At 28.8% G+C, this 15,661-nt stretch overlaps 1 protein-coding gene across 2 annotated transcripts in view; it reads right to left on the reverse strand.

Moving 5' to 3' along the window:
• LOC126739476 (discoidin domain-containing receptor 2-like) overlaps positions 1-15,661 on the reverse strand; it is a 305,530-nt gene that overhangs the window by 267,694 nt on the left and 22,175 nt on the right. The window lies entirely within an intron of this gene.

A 15,661-nucleotide genomic window follows, 5' to 3' on the forward strand; every position in this document is an offset into this window, starting at 1 on the left:
TTTTAACGTGTGAGATAAAAATTTCTAAATTAATTTTTGCTATAAGTGACGTAATACCCAATAAAATTAGTAACTCATATATATACTATATACACTCCATGATTATATGTTTGAGTAATTTTTGACTCCGAGGATTCTTAGCACTTTAGCACTCTCTTTTTCCGGAGACTAAGTGCCATTACTTTTGAATTTTTTCCATGAATTTTTCTTGGTAAAATTACCTCGATGGTTTTTGTTTTTTAATACTTTATTAAAAAACTGAAATTAAATTAATACTTAATTTTTTGAGAAATATGTCGCCACAGTTTATCATCAAAATACCTTGTATTACCAAACACTTCTAAAAGAAATGAAAATAAATTAATCCAAAATAAATATGTTACTCGTAATAATAATTATTGATTGTATATGGCAATTTAATAGAGTGATTAATAGTTTGTCGATATTTGTCCCTCCTTTCTATAGACCTTAATGAACTAAAGCCTAGCAACACAGGTTTACTGGTAGTTAAAGCCTTTGTTTCATTTTGATGACTTTGCGAGCAATTTAAAGACGCGCCCGTCCAAGCGACGTGGACGTCCTAAACCGGACAATGCGGTGTTACACGGTAAATGCGCGAACGACTCCCGTTGCATCCCCCCACGTTTTAATGAAAATTTGTGCTTCAGGGTGTTTTATTGCTGTTTTTGTACCGTCAAATGATTTCTTTTATTCCCGATGGAAATGGGAATATTTGTTAACGTTTTACTAGATCGTGAGATTTTTAATTAGAGCGTTTAATGGTATGTAGGAGGCAGCTCGTTTATTACTTATGTAATAAAAACTATTTTAATTACATTACAATATCGGAGATGTAAGGCATATAAGCTTTAAATTGTTTAGTTCAATTAAGGCAGGCTTTTCGAGATAATTAAATGCTTTGACCTCATAACTATTTTTTATTTTACTCCTCACTTTGCAAAATAGTTAAATTATGGATTGGCCAGAGAGAAAACCTGATTTTAATTCCATCGAACACGTTCTATATATTTTTATATATAGGTTGGGGACTTAATTTCGTGCGCAACTCACATAGAATCGTAATCTCAAGATGTTTATTATGCTGTGTATTGCAAAATGAAAATTAAAACGTTATTAAAAAAAAATAAAATTAATGAAATTTAATTATTTATATAAAAGTCATCTCATCTCATAATTCACATTTCAAAAAAGTTTTTCTGATGAAATGGAATTGACACATTTCAAAATTTTCTCCTCTTAATTTGTCTCCCTAAAATAACCCCAAAAACAGGAGTCATTTAGCGACAAAGGTAAAGATCTAACTAATAAGGAGATAAGAAAAAGTAATTGTTAAACATGTTAAAAGAAAAAAGGAACTTAAAATTTAATAGTCAACCCGAACTGAGAAATAACATATTCTTTATTCTCGTTTCTGAACAAGAAATAACAAAAAATATAAAAAGCTACAAGATCAGAAGATCTCCTGGATTTGATGGCATACATCCCGAAATTTCAAATATGACAAAGGGGACAATTTCCAAAATGTTTAAAAACAGGTGTTATTTCACCAATGCTAAAATTTAAAAGCAGATTATATATTATTAATTACAGCCAAGTCACTCTGTTATCGAATATTGCAACAATTAAGAGAAAAATCATTGGAAAAGTCCTTAAAAATAAAAGGATGACGTTGTTAAAAAAATAATAACTAATGACTGACAAACAATTTATCGATAGAGGACGCCATTACTTGGCTTACGTAAAAAATATGCAAATATCTTTGATGAAAATTGCTCGACGTTATGAATTTTTGTCGGCTTAGCTAAAACGTTCGATAGAGTTTCATATTCTCTGCTTATATAAAAAATTAAAGGGTATGATCTTAGAGGAAAAATATTTGACATAATAATAATTTACTTAGGCGACAATATACAATATACAACAATTGGGAGAGCATTATGTGAAGCTGGATCAGCAAATTGTGGTGTTTTACAAGGGACTGTAATAAAGTATATTCTTTTCGTTATATATATTAATACCTTGCCAAAAACTAGTATCTTTGAACAAACATTGTCGTTTGCAAAAGTTACTGTTATTTTGCTTAAAGGAAATACCTGATGGTAGACAAAAGCAAGAACAGAAAGGGTTTAAAAGAATAATTTGACTATAAATTATTACCTGTAAATTTTGACAAAACAAAATGCATGTTCTTTTCTCTATGATAGAACAACAAATAGTACAGGTAGTGGTAAATTATAAAGTAGTAAATAATCAATTAAAATCTGGAACAAAGACAATAAAGTTTTTGAAAATAATGACAAATAATAATCTCCGATAGGATATTCACGCTAAATATATTGTTTAAAACAATTGATGTACTTTACCAAAACTCACTAATTAATTTAAAGTTAGATATTGAGTGATACGGGCAGCGAATCGATGCAAAAACATCGGCAAGAAAAAATAAGATAACAGACACACAAAAAAGCAAAATGTACTTTTGCTTTTTTTCGGCAGTTTTTTTTTTGTATATTTGTTAGAAGCTTATTTTGTAAATATTTATATATTTTATATATAATCTTTTTAATAAACATCTAATATTAATTTTATTAATAGGCTGATATCAAGTGTAAATCAGAGAGGATCTGAATGGCAGGAAAAACTTAGTTTTGCAGTAAATCAGTGTTTATTTTTGAATGCTTAAACTACTACCAATAAAAAATGGCGTTAAAAATTCAAGCCCAAACATTCAATTTTTGTGCATACAGAGTATGGAGTTAAAAATTTCTGTGCTCATTTATCCAATATCATACAATGAAAGGTTTTCGTTTTTATATAATGGAATAGAGGATTTATTTAAAATTTTTATTTTTATTTGCTTTTTTATCATCCCATTCTTTCATACTTCGGAATCTTTAGGAAATAACTGAATTTTGAAATATATAAAACATTTGATTCTATGTTTTTTCCAAATACTGGTAATAGTTTTATAGTTCGTACTTATTTTCCGTCCAACATTTCTACCTGATTGTGCTGAATCCACTTCTAGGGCACTGCAAATTCTTGAAGCCGTTCCTGCTTTCTGAACTTTTTTAATAAAAGTTTCTTGCATTTAAGTCTCAAAATTCGCAACCATATTTCAAATTATTTTTTCGCAAGTTTTCCGTCTATTTTCAAATGTTAAAAATAAATCCTTATAATGTATCGCCGAATTACTGCTGCAATTCTCCAACCTGTATATAATTTAACCTATTATAATTACATTACTCTTTACACTATAGACGATTTAAGGGTTTTGCTTTTTTAGCTTTGGGCCATTGTTTGTGGCTATTGGGCTGAGGTTTGTATTCTTCAGTTTAACTAAGGCAAGCTTTTAAAGATTTATAAATGACTGCTTTGACGTCATAGTTCTCTCTCATTATACTTTCGACTTAATATTCAAGTTATGGATATTGAGTCAATGATGCACAATAGTGAAATTATGGACTGGCCAATAACAAAATTTGATTATAATTCCATCGACCAAATAATTTTTACTATTTTTTTCTATGGTATTACAATATTTTTGCTGTTTTCTAAATAGAAGGTTTTCTATTAATGTATTAATTTACAATAACAAGTCTAAGTCATAAACTAAAAAAAGAACAATTTTGTTGCGTGTCAGTGCACAGGTATTTTGGCACCCAAGAAGGTAATTGACGTGTATAATATTTTATCTTTTCTCTATTTTATAATTTAAATTAAAATTGATTTTTTATATATGTAATAAAATTAATGTTACCATAATAGTTTAAGTAGGCATGGTAGATATACATCCATAATAAAAAAAAGAAGAAAGAAAAAATACCAAATTAAAAAAAAAGCTATATTTTAAGTGTTTTAAAGGTATACTTAAGTAATTAAAATAGTCGTTTAAAGAGTTTAGTTTTATTGTATTTTAGTATTATTTTCGAACACTGTATACCATATTATTCTTAATATTGTAAATTATTGTTTTTTAAACTCCAGACTTAAAATTTTAGACCTAAGCCGAAGAAGAATTTTAAAATAAACATTTACACAGAACAAACTATTTAGGTATAAGACTTTTAGGTGTTAACCTAATAGACATTTCTGCTTAATCCAATATAATATAAACTAGTTGTTAATGATAAAATATATGTATAAAATACTTTCTTTTAAACAGACAAGCTAAACAAAAACTAACTATAGAGCTTGCCAAGAAAGTTTTATAATGTAGAAATTTTAAATTATTAATAAATAATTTAATTAATTAATTGATTCATTTAAAAACAGTTTAATTTTCATTTGTTTCGTATATCAGCCAGATACCCATAAACAATTTACTCATCAAGACCTAAAACAAACACCAATACATTTTTTTAACAGCACACATACAGTGTGGTGACTTTAACTGGAATAAATTCAGTTAAAGCTAATTAAATTTTATCTCGCAAAATTCCTGAGACCCGTCGATTTTTGTTTATTTTTTTTCACATTTCAAGATAGTTTTTGTATTTTTTCACCTACAGGGGGAGTCCAAATTAATCCAAACTTTTTTTTTTCAAATGGAAAGCCACAAGTGAATTTCAACCAGTTGTTAAATAAGTTAACTTATATTGAAAAAATGCCTTATTTATCCGAATCCCACAAGATTGAAATCTTAATGATGATTGGTTATGGGGACAGAAGTCGTACTCAGCTAGAGGTTGTCCACTTATTCAGGCAGAAATATCCAGATTTGCCACCTATTAACCAAGGTACCGTTAGTAAAATCGAAAGCAGATTTCGAGAAGTTGGGTACGTGAGCGATGTTTCGAGACAAAGGTCTTCTAAAATCGATGAAAACACCCAATTAAATGTATTGTTAGCGATAGAAGAAAATCCGGTAACTGCAACCAGAAGAGTAGCTCGCGAAATCTCTATTCATCATAAATATGTGCTAAAAATGTTAAAAAGTGCAAACAAACGACTTTATAAAATGCAACCCGGTCAAGAGTTATTGGAAGACGATCCAGATCGCAGAGTTCAGTTCCGCGAATTAATAATAAATGCCATTGACGAAAATCGCATATCTTCGGAGTGGATCCTTTTATCTGATGAGGCTACATTCACCCTAAATGGCTATGTTAATAAGCAGAACTGACGAGAACCCACACTGGGTAAGGGAAACTAATACACAATATCCCCAGAAAACTAATATTTGGGCTGGCATAATTGGTAGGCAAGTTATAGGGCCCATATTCTTCAATAATACTTTAACTGGGAAAAGATATCTAGAATTTCTTGAACATGAACTAGTTCCAGTCTTACGTGCCTTATATCCGAATCAGTTCGATCCAGATTTGTATGATGAAAGAATCTAGATGCAACAAGATGATGCTCCCCCACATTATGCCCGTAATGTACGCCAGTATTTAGATGACAATTTTCCAAACAGATGGATTGGTAGAAGGGGTGCAATCGAGTGGTCGGCACGTTGTCCCGATCTCACTCCACTTGATTTTTTTCTGTGGGGACATTTGAAAAGTCAAATTTATATGAGCAAACCAGGAAACCTAGACGAACTCAAAGAACGTATTAGGCAAGAAATCCGACAAATATCTCCAGAAGTATTAAGAAAATGTCAGAAACGAATTTTATTATCGTCTTGGGCTTTGCCAACTAGTAAATGGTGCTCATTTTGAGCATCTTATACATTAAACGCAACTTTTAAAAATTTAATGGTTTTTTTTTCGTATTTCTCCTTTAGATAATCACAAATGTAAATAGGGCAATTTAATCAAGAAAAAGGGCTCTTTTCAATGAGAGTTTAAAAAAAGTGGCTTTCCAATTGAAAAAAAAAAGTTGGGGTTAATTTGGGGTCCCCCTGTAGGTGAAAAAATACAAAAACTATCTTGAAATATGAAAAAAAAAATAAACAAAAATCGACGGGTCTCAGGAATTTTGCGAAATAAAATTTGATTAGTTTTAACTGAATTTATTCCAGTTAAAGTCACCACACTGTATATTTCTGCTCAGGATAAATGTGATTTTTTTTTCTATAGTATTGCAGCATTAAAATAAATACCGTTTTTGTAATCATAATGGTTTTTGTAATTCTAACTATGATTATATAAATAAAACTATGATTTTTAATAATGACTAAATATAAATATGATTTTTAGTAAAATTTATATTGTTGTGACTAATTCCTAATGAGTTACTTGTAATGGGTATTACGTCACTTATAGTAAAAATCAAATTAGAAAATACAATCTCATACGCTCAAATAAAGGAAAAAATAAACTTATCCACGCATTTAATAGAAATATGAACTTAAATCTTTGACGATACCTTCCGTTATATTTAATTTAATATAACTTCAATAGACTGGCAACTCAATTAATAAACTAAACAGCAGACAGTTTTTGTTAAGTAATATACATCCATTTACATATACGTTATCATATGTTATATGTTTGCGTATACATATTCATTACAATATTACGTTGTAAATAATAATATCTATTTACTATATTTAAACTTATATGAATCAAAAGTTTTCATAAATAATCTTACATGATTTAATTCGATTTAAACTCTTGCCTTTATGTTTTATACATCAGTATTGGTACACTTCTATATTAAATATTTAATACGAAGCTGTTTAATAAACGTCGCCAACGCACGTTGAACTTCAGCTTAGTTTATAGCTGAGGTGTAGGCTATGGAAATCACCTAGGAAACTGTCAGCTTCTTGAAATTAGAACTCTCTCTAATTTGGTAGCTTATTGCCGTGAAATTAAATAGTTATTAGTTTAATATAATTGACTTAAAGTATAATTTCAGTAGTTTAATTAAAAATTATATGTCGGCAAATAGTCCGTACACTTTTAGCGCCCTTTCGAAAAATAAATTTTAAAAGCCTGTAAAATATATAAGCCCCGACAAGTAATAAACCGGCATTATATTTGAAATATTTACAGTTTGGAATTGTTTCTGCCGTCCATAAGTTTTGATTTATACTACAGGTGGCTACCGCACTTTTTCGATCGTATTTTATTAAACTGTCAAAACTTAAATGAACATCTGAATTTATTTCTAAACGATATACACAAATTGCTGTTTTGTAAGAGATTACGAAATATCGGAATTGATATTGATACTCTTTAAAAATAAAAATAATAGGGAGATACTTAAAAATAGTGTTTTTATGTAATTTTTTAATGTGTAAATTATATGTTTTTTTTCGGTATGAAAATAGTGAAGCACATTTTTTGCACCAAATTTATTAATAATTAAAAAAAAATACCATACAGAAATGAATGGAAATTTCTGTTTATTGGCAATCATTTGCATTTTTTTGATTTGAACTGGGTAATAGTTTCATAAATATTTCTTAAATTTTCATATTTTTTTAATTTATTCTTTTGTTGGGTATTAGCAAAAATGTAAAACAAAGTAGAATCGACGTCAATTAATGTACATTTTTATATTTAATTATTTATTTTTATAATTTTTTTTTAATTTAATTTATTTTTTGTTATAATTCTTGTGTGTAAGTAAAGTAAGTAAGTGTGACCTGAAAAAATTGTTTCGGTAGTATATGATTACATAGTAATTAATGTAGTACTTAATGAGTAAAACTTAACTTCTGATACTTATAGAAATTCGGGTGACAAAAAATCCTAATTTAATTTATCTTAATACTTAAACATTTATTTTACCTTTTCCAGCAGTTGTAGAATCCCAAAAATAAAAAAGCAAAGACCAGGTGAAAAACTATAAAAAGTAAAAAGACAGAAATATCAATTTTTATCATAAATAATTAAAATCAACAAACTTAATTAAACATTAATATTTTAAAGGCATTTCAAATTGTATTTTTTTAAATCTAAATTCTCTCTACTAATCTACATTGGAATTGCAGATTCATACCTTACAGACTTAAATTTAAATGGAAAGCTATAATTATACTTATAATACGTACGTATGTAACGTAATCATTATGAGCTATTTTTGAATTATGTTGCCAACAACAAGATGTTTCTATTACAAGACATGTAAAATAAGTATGTAAAATAATGTGAAGACACCACTCACTCTTGATATTTTAAAAATTATATTAATGGTGGGAAAATATATTGATAAACTATTTATTTCGCTGGACACTTTTTACATGCATTTCCAGTTACAAAAATATAATACCATGGTGGAACATACTTGCAAGTGGCCAATAATTACTCAGTGTTTTTTTGTTAGATTTGAGATTTTTTTAAAGAATGAGCCGTATTTTACCATGTCTATTTTTTTATAAGTTGATTTTAAATTTCATGTATTTTGATGAAAATATTGGTTTTTAAATTTGGTATAATTATATGATGGCTATTAATATAAAATAGGTTCCTTTTTTTTCTTTATATGTCTGAGATATACACTGATAAGGTTTTAGAATACAATTTTTTTTTGAACCACATGGCTACATTTTTGCATTTTTGTACCAGCTATAGGTGCCCTTAAAAAGGTTCGTTAAATGTAATTTTTAATTAATTGTAAAGTTATAATGTCCAGCGGTGAATTGAGAAATGAGTTGAAAAGGTCTGCAAATAACCTTATTTTAAGGTATATATCTATTGGCGCCCAACATTTAATTCGCCATGCTTAATATAAGAATGTAACATATCATTAAACTCACTTAAATAAGCCTTAACGCATAATTTAAAAAATATTTGAAAGATTTTTATAGAAACATATTAGTGGAATATTTTCACTGGCCAAAAGAAACTAAAAAAAATTGATTTCTTTTCCATTTTTTTTTCATATTCCAAAAAAACATAGATGTGAGTGTTCAAAATAAAACCCAAAGATGTTACTCACTCGTCGGCAAGCAAAACACCCTTCATAATTCCATTTGAGACGCGCAAAGGCAATTTTCGCTGATCTTAACGAGCGGAAAGGGTCGGCCTGACAGCTGAGGCGGTGTGCGGTCGAAGTCGGAGTACAGCCGCTTTGAAACCGTCCCGAAAATGCTATTAGGACTGTCTAAGTCGCGCTTTGGGAATCCGTGACCGAAAAAGCTCTAGCAAAGACGAAACGTCTTTGGTGTTTCGCGGCTCTACGGGCCCAAAGGTGACTGACATTAGATCAAGACCAGTCTGAGTTAAACGGGGTTTTACTTAAGAATATGGGTTATAAAGAGACGTGCTGATAATATAACTATGAGAAATTATGGTTAGTTATATATTTTATTAGGTTTAACGATTATTTATTGTGAGTCAATTATTGTATTGCTTATTTTAAAATAAAATGTAATATCCTAATTCTTAGTCAGTTTGGCTTTTGTAAAAATATTCTATTAAATTTTATATTTAAAAAAAATTCAATTATTTTGAGAGGCATTCTATCCAGATAGCACAAATAGATTCTATAGACATTCAAAGCTTTTCTCTTTTTAGATATATAGGTCCAAGGGACATCCGTTAATTCTTGCAGAAAATCCAATGCATATTATGGTTCAAATATCACAATAGTAGACCACCATAGGACCATAATTATGGAATAAAATTGTCCACTGGACCAATAATTTGTCAATGCAAACGGATGTACAGTGAAGACATGCGAGTTGGAACAAATTTATTTAAAATTTGGGGGTGTGTTTTTTGCGATTTTTTTGACAATGAATTCATGCATAGAAGGTAGACCAAAAATGAGCCATGACTATCAACTTAACTTTTTTAAATAGAAATACCTTTTTTTATTTTATTTTTGAATTCTGTATACAATTTTAAGTATATTTTGTATACCATGTCCTAAACCTAACCTCAATATTTATTAGGAAATTTGCGATTAAATTTTTATAAATTATCGTGAATTTTTGGAACAGTTAATAAAAAAAAAACAAAACAAAAAAATTATAATAAGTGTTCGAATTGTTGACCATTAACTTTCTGACAGTAACGCAGTCAAAATTACTTATTGTTTAAGGCTGAATTTGTTGTATTTCGGCTCTAATTCTATTTTTTAATTGTTCTAAACTTTCAGGTTTATCAAAAAAGATTTTAGATACCCCATAGATAAAAATCCATTGTGTTTAAATCTGGCGACCTTGCTGGCCATTTAATAAAACCTCCCCTTCCTGTCCATCTATTTGGGAAAATGTTGGTAAGGTAATCTCGAACTATTCGCGAACAGTGTAGGGAGGTACCATCCTGTTGGAACGATATCGAATTTGCCGGTATAAATGGGTGTTTGCCATCATTTGGATAAAGTGCAATTAACCTAGGTACTATCTGATTTTGAAACTAACTAAATATTTTTCAGAGGTAAGTGCACCCTCAATAAAATAAGGACCCATAATTCCTGCCCATATATTTAACTTCTTGGGAAATTTTGTGTAACTTTCCATATTCCAGTGTGGATTTTCTGGTGCCTCGTCGGAAAAAACAATCTTACTTAAAAATTGGATGTGATCATTTTTAATAAGCTCCTTAACTAAATGAATTTTATATAAATGCTATTTATTCCTATGCAAATATTTTACAACACATGATTTACTAACCGACTGATCTGCAGCAACTTGTCGGGTTGATTTATGTGCATTTTCTTGAATATATCTAAACTTTTTCCAATTTTGCTTACTACCGAACGTGTAATAGGCCTCTTCGGGTACTCATTGTTAAACAGATCGCAAATTTCGGCCTGTATTCGAGTCTTGTCGCAATATCTTACCATCATCAATTCTTTGTTTTTCAGTTAAACGCTCCATACTTTTTCTGCACTAACATTTACGTAAAGTAATACATACTGTTTTCATACGATTAACAATCTAATATACCTGTTAAAAAACTATGAAAAAACAAGTTTGAATATGCTCAAATGACCCAAACGGTTACAAATTTATTAATAATGTTAGTATAAGACGTGGTGTACAAAATATACCTAAAATTCTATGCATAATTCATAAGTAGAATAAAAAATAGGTGGTTCCATTTAAAAAATTGTTATAAAAAGTTGATAATCGTTGCTTATTTTTGGTTCACCCTGTATACATGAATTCATCATCAAAAAAAATCGCGACAAAAAAAGAAAATCGACGTATTCGAGCGTTTTTTATTCAAACATACCACTGAATTTTAAATGAATTTGTTCTAACTTGCGCGTCCTCACTGTATAAAATAACGTGTCTAAGCGCCTTCTAGATGAAGTAGTCTAATGGATGTAAATTTTTTTGTAAGATCCATTTTTGCCGATTATTAAGGTCAAGACAGTTATATTTTACGAGTTCAAGTGAAAAGATGCTTCGGTAACTCATGAGTGAGATTGACTATGCAAGAATAGTGGCTTTACTTTCAGAAAGCCATTCTTAAAGGTTCGTGGCTAATAAAGGAGTTTGGCAAAGTGATATATTTTGCACTTATCTTCAGAATAGCCATAGAACACGTATAAGTGATTAACAACAGAACTGTTAAATTCTTTTAACCATCTGAAGAAACCCAACTATCGCAAAATCAGCATTCCAAAGAGATATGCGTTATGCTTTAGGAGTTTAAGTATCGGTCTCTACATTATGAAGGTGAATACTGGCAACAGGTGACTAACTACATCCTGAGCACTAAGTTTGTCGATTACATTGGTCATAAGAGCACATGGCTTTACCTGCACAATTTTAAAACTCGGTGTTTTTTTCTGACAAAACATTAATTGTCATCAGATATAATTTATGATTGTAACGTGAACATCTCTTTTTTTAATTCAATATCAACTATAAATAATGATTATTCTCTGTTAGAGAAACAAATAAATTGTTTGCCAAGAGACCTTGAATTGACCAAGAAGTTACTTGTAAATTACGAATATACAATAAACGGTTTTAGAATCTTAGGCTAATAATGGTAATCAGTTGATTTGTAATCGAACAATAATACTAAATATAAGAACAACCCCAATAAAATGTTACATAGTAACGTAGTAAGGTCTAATTCGCCAGTTCTTATTGTCAGGAATAATAATGCAACTAACCAGGATGATATTTCATCTGAAATACTGCCTCTTCTGATTTAAAATTTATTACTAAACTAATGCAGGATAATAGCACCAACCTAGTTATTGAAGTGTCTCCTGAAGTTCTCAAGCAGCTTTTAAAGCAAGAATATGGTTTTGTTGGAGAGAGAAAATCAAAGATTGAAGAGTACCAGCATATAAATAAATGTTTTTGTCGTTATGTCTATACGCACACAAGTAGGACTGTAAGGAGAACGAAGATTTTTGTTCCAAATGTAGTCAAAATCATAAATTTAAAAAAGGTAATTCTAGAGAACAAAAAATTAAATGCATCACAGTTAATTTGCATAAAAAACGTCAATAATTAGCCACTAATCATTCCTCTATTGACAACATTTTTCCTTTATTTTAAATTACTTTGAAAGACCTGAATTAAAAGTTAAATATAATTTATATCATAGTGAGTTGTTTAAGTAATGATTATTATACAAAATAATGATTTTTAAAGCATTGCCAGTATAAGATCTCTTTTTCTAAGTTTTGCAGATTTTGCTAACTTTATGAATGACAAGTATAATATTATTGGCCTTAGTAAGACATGGCTGAATAGTTCCATAACATCTAATGCAATAAAATTACATGGATATTCTTTTTTTGAGTCGAGGGAGGTGTCGGTATATACATAAATAAAAGTCTACAAAATTGCTCTACATTTAATTTATAAGCCTACAAAGCTCGGGTATATGAAATCTTAAATTTCTTAAATGACTTTATTCCATACATATTAAATTTTGACGACGTCTCTATCTTCGTCTTGGAGAGATAACTATAAATATACTGAGGCCTAACTCTTTATATTTTGCTTTGATCGCTTGATATGGCCAACTAATAAATGAGCCGACACGTATTACAAATATTCATCAATTAATAAACTTTCTAAATAAATACCTGTATAAGTGTATTTTATTTTTAATAATTAAGTGTACTTTTGAAACTGATATTTACTTAAGTATAACGTATAATACCCAATAAAATAGTTAAAAAATAATTATCGAGTTTGCCATAACAATATAGGTTTTACTTTGCTATTAGGCCTTTAATAACACGAATAGCAACACAATTAATTTTAATTTTAGCTGTGTTACGTAGGTTAGCATTAAATAATATTAATTTTCTGTATGTAACTTTATCGGTAAAAGTTACACATGAAATATTAGCGAATTCCCTCTCGCTAAGAGCAAAAAATTGAAAAACTCCGATTTTTCAACACATTTAGCCACAAGAAAGAAAACTAAGTATGCATTTCCAAGTATAACTCTCATGTTTGGATTTCTTAATCGAGTTAGGTTTTAAGGGGACGCTGCTTGTGTAGCATTAACTTTGTATGCACATCGACAGCTGCCTAGTATCTCGTCGAGAGAGCAAATCCCATGGAAAATTTAATTTCTGAAGAACATAAAATTTTAAATTTAATCAGGTTTGGGTTACTTTACAAGACGCTCGTTGTTTTAATTATTATTAAACGTGATTTCCACTCGCCATTACTAAATATTTAGTTTGTATAAATAAATTTTAAGTTTCTCTAGCTTTGAGTTTAGTAATTTTTAATTTAATAAAATGCAGAACTGACTGCGTTTTTAATACAAGAAAGTTTGCTTATATCATACCTATTTAATAGCATAAAAGAGGTGTAAACGGCTAAGCTAAACTCCACAAACACATAGATTTACAACTTCCAGAAACTGTCGAACAAGCTACCCAAACTACACAAAATCGGTTTAGCGTGTATAAATAAGCCCCTTATTTTCAGTTGTTTACTTGGGTGTTTAGTCAAAAGTTTAAGCTATATTTTTGGAGAAATAATAAAGCAGCATATTGAAAAAGTTTTCGTGTAAAGATAATTTAATAATTTTAATTGTTAAATTCATTAGCTATTAGAAATGTTTTGTTTTCAGACGATTAGGAAATTTATTTCTAAGGACAATATACCTTTTTTCTTTATATAAAATTTTATTTTGTGCCTGTTAATAATAAAGTTTTTTAAAATGGCTCACATGTTGGGCGCCAATAGATTTTAAATTCTTGGACTTAATATCAGATTTATAGGTAGTAATCAAAAAAGTATTAAATATTAGTATTATTTTGTGCACACTGTAAGTCGTTGATTTACAACTATCTAAAAATATAGGGCAAAGTTATAAAATTTATCTGGATATAATACCTCATCGAATCGACAAAGAAGCAATCTATGAAGGACAAATCTTGAAACCCGATACCCAACTACTACCACAAAGGAACAAGTTAACATTCACTAATCCAATGGTTTTGGGTAAAAAAGAAATCCGAAAAATAGATCGCTGTGATGAATTCCGAACAGCGCTGTTATGCGAGTTTGACAAGGCATTTCATTTTGTACCTTAGGGCTCAATATTAGAGCCACTCCTTTCTATTATTTATACAAGCTGTGGTAAAAAAGCTCATTGATTTTTCCTTCGCATATCTCTCAGAAGTAAATGTTTAAAATTAAATTATTATTAAAACGAAACATCTTCTGTGAAGTCCATAATCATCAACCCTAAGTACAAAACGTATAAAACAGTAAGTATAAAACATTTATAGTTCGAATAAGGACTGAAGAAGCTAGAAGGACCTGGCCCTATGGTATCTTGTCGGCTATTTTTATAAAATATCGTTTCATGCTGCTACAATGAAAGATCAAAAATAAAATCAGATAGTAGAGTAATGCATTTACCAGAAGCATGTTTGCCAATTGTTATAAAGACTCATCACATTTTTGTAACTTTTATTATTATTTCATACAAGACAATATAAATCAAGTATATTTACTTTACTTTAGTTTCATAATAGCATTTTCTATTTTTATTTTTAATTTTATTTAACAATTAAGAATACAGTATACAAAAATACTAAAAAAAAATTAAAATTGAATTGTTTCTTTTTCACATTGGCACTAAGCGGCTACGTACCATATAACATTTAAAAATTAACGTAAGTATACAACTATTTAAAAATTAAAAAATCATGTTCTTAGTTATCAGTTTTCTTAATTATTTAATTTTTTTTTGTTACATATTTTTGTAATTATATAAAATAAAACAATTTTCTTCAAATCAAATTTTACGTATTATGCTGATCGATCGAGAGACAGAATCAACAAATATTTGAAAATTTTCTAATAAAACTAAAACACAATTTATTAAAATCTAAATTTACTGAAGCCATTTTTTGCTTTTATTTGCTATTTTCGGTTTTTTTATCTATAAACTTAAATTTTTGTTGAGAGATTAAAGATAAAAATTGGAAAACTAAATAAATCAGTTGATATAGTAAATGTATTTGCACACTTTTTTTTTAACATTTTATTCTATGCGAATTCCGAATAACTCAATATCAAATAAAAATTTTAAAAATATACAGATAGACCTCGTAACCAAAAAATATATTTGCTGGAACTAGCACGTTTTGATATATAACATATTCATACGAGATGTGTACTAAACACCAAAATATAGTTAACATATGAAAAAAAATCTAAAGTTGAATAAAAAAATGACAAAAATTGCATATAAATTTATAGTTTAACGAAATTAAGACTACAACCAGACTTAATCATTTGTAGCTTTTTGAAATAATTTTTCAAAACTTTTTATTTCAAAAT

Source organism: Anthonomus grandis, chromosome 8 (genome assembly GCF_022605725.1).
Source record: "Anthonomus grandis grandis chromosome 8, icAntGran1.3, whole genome shotgun sequence".
NCBI classification, from domain to species: domain Eukaryota; kingdom Metazoa; phylum Arthropoda; class Insecta; order Coleoptera; family Curculionidae; genus Anthonomus; species Anthonomus grandis.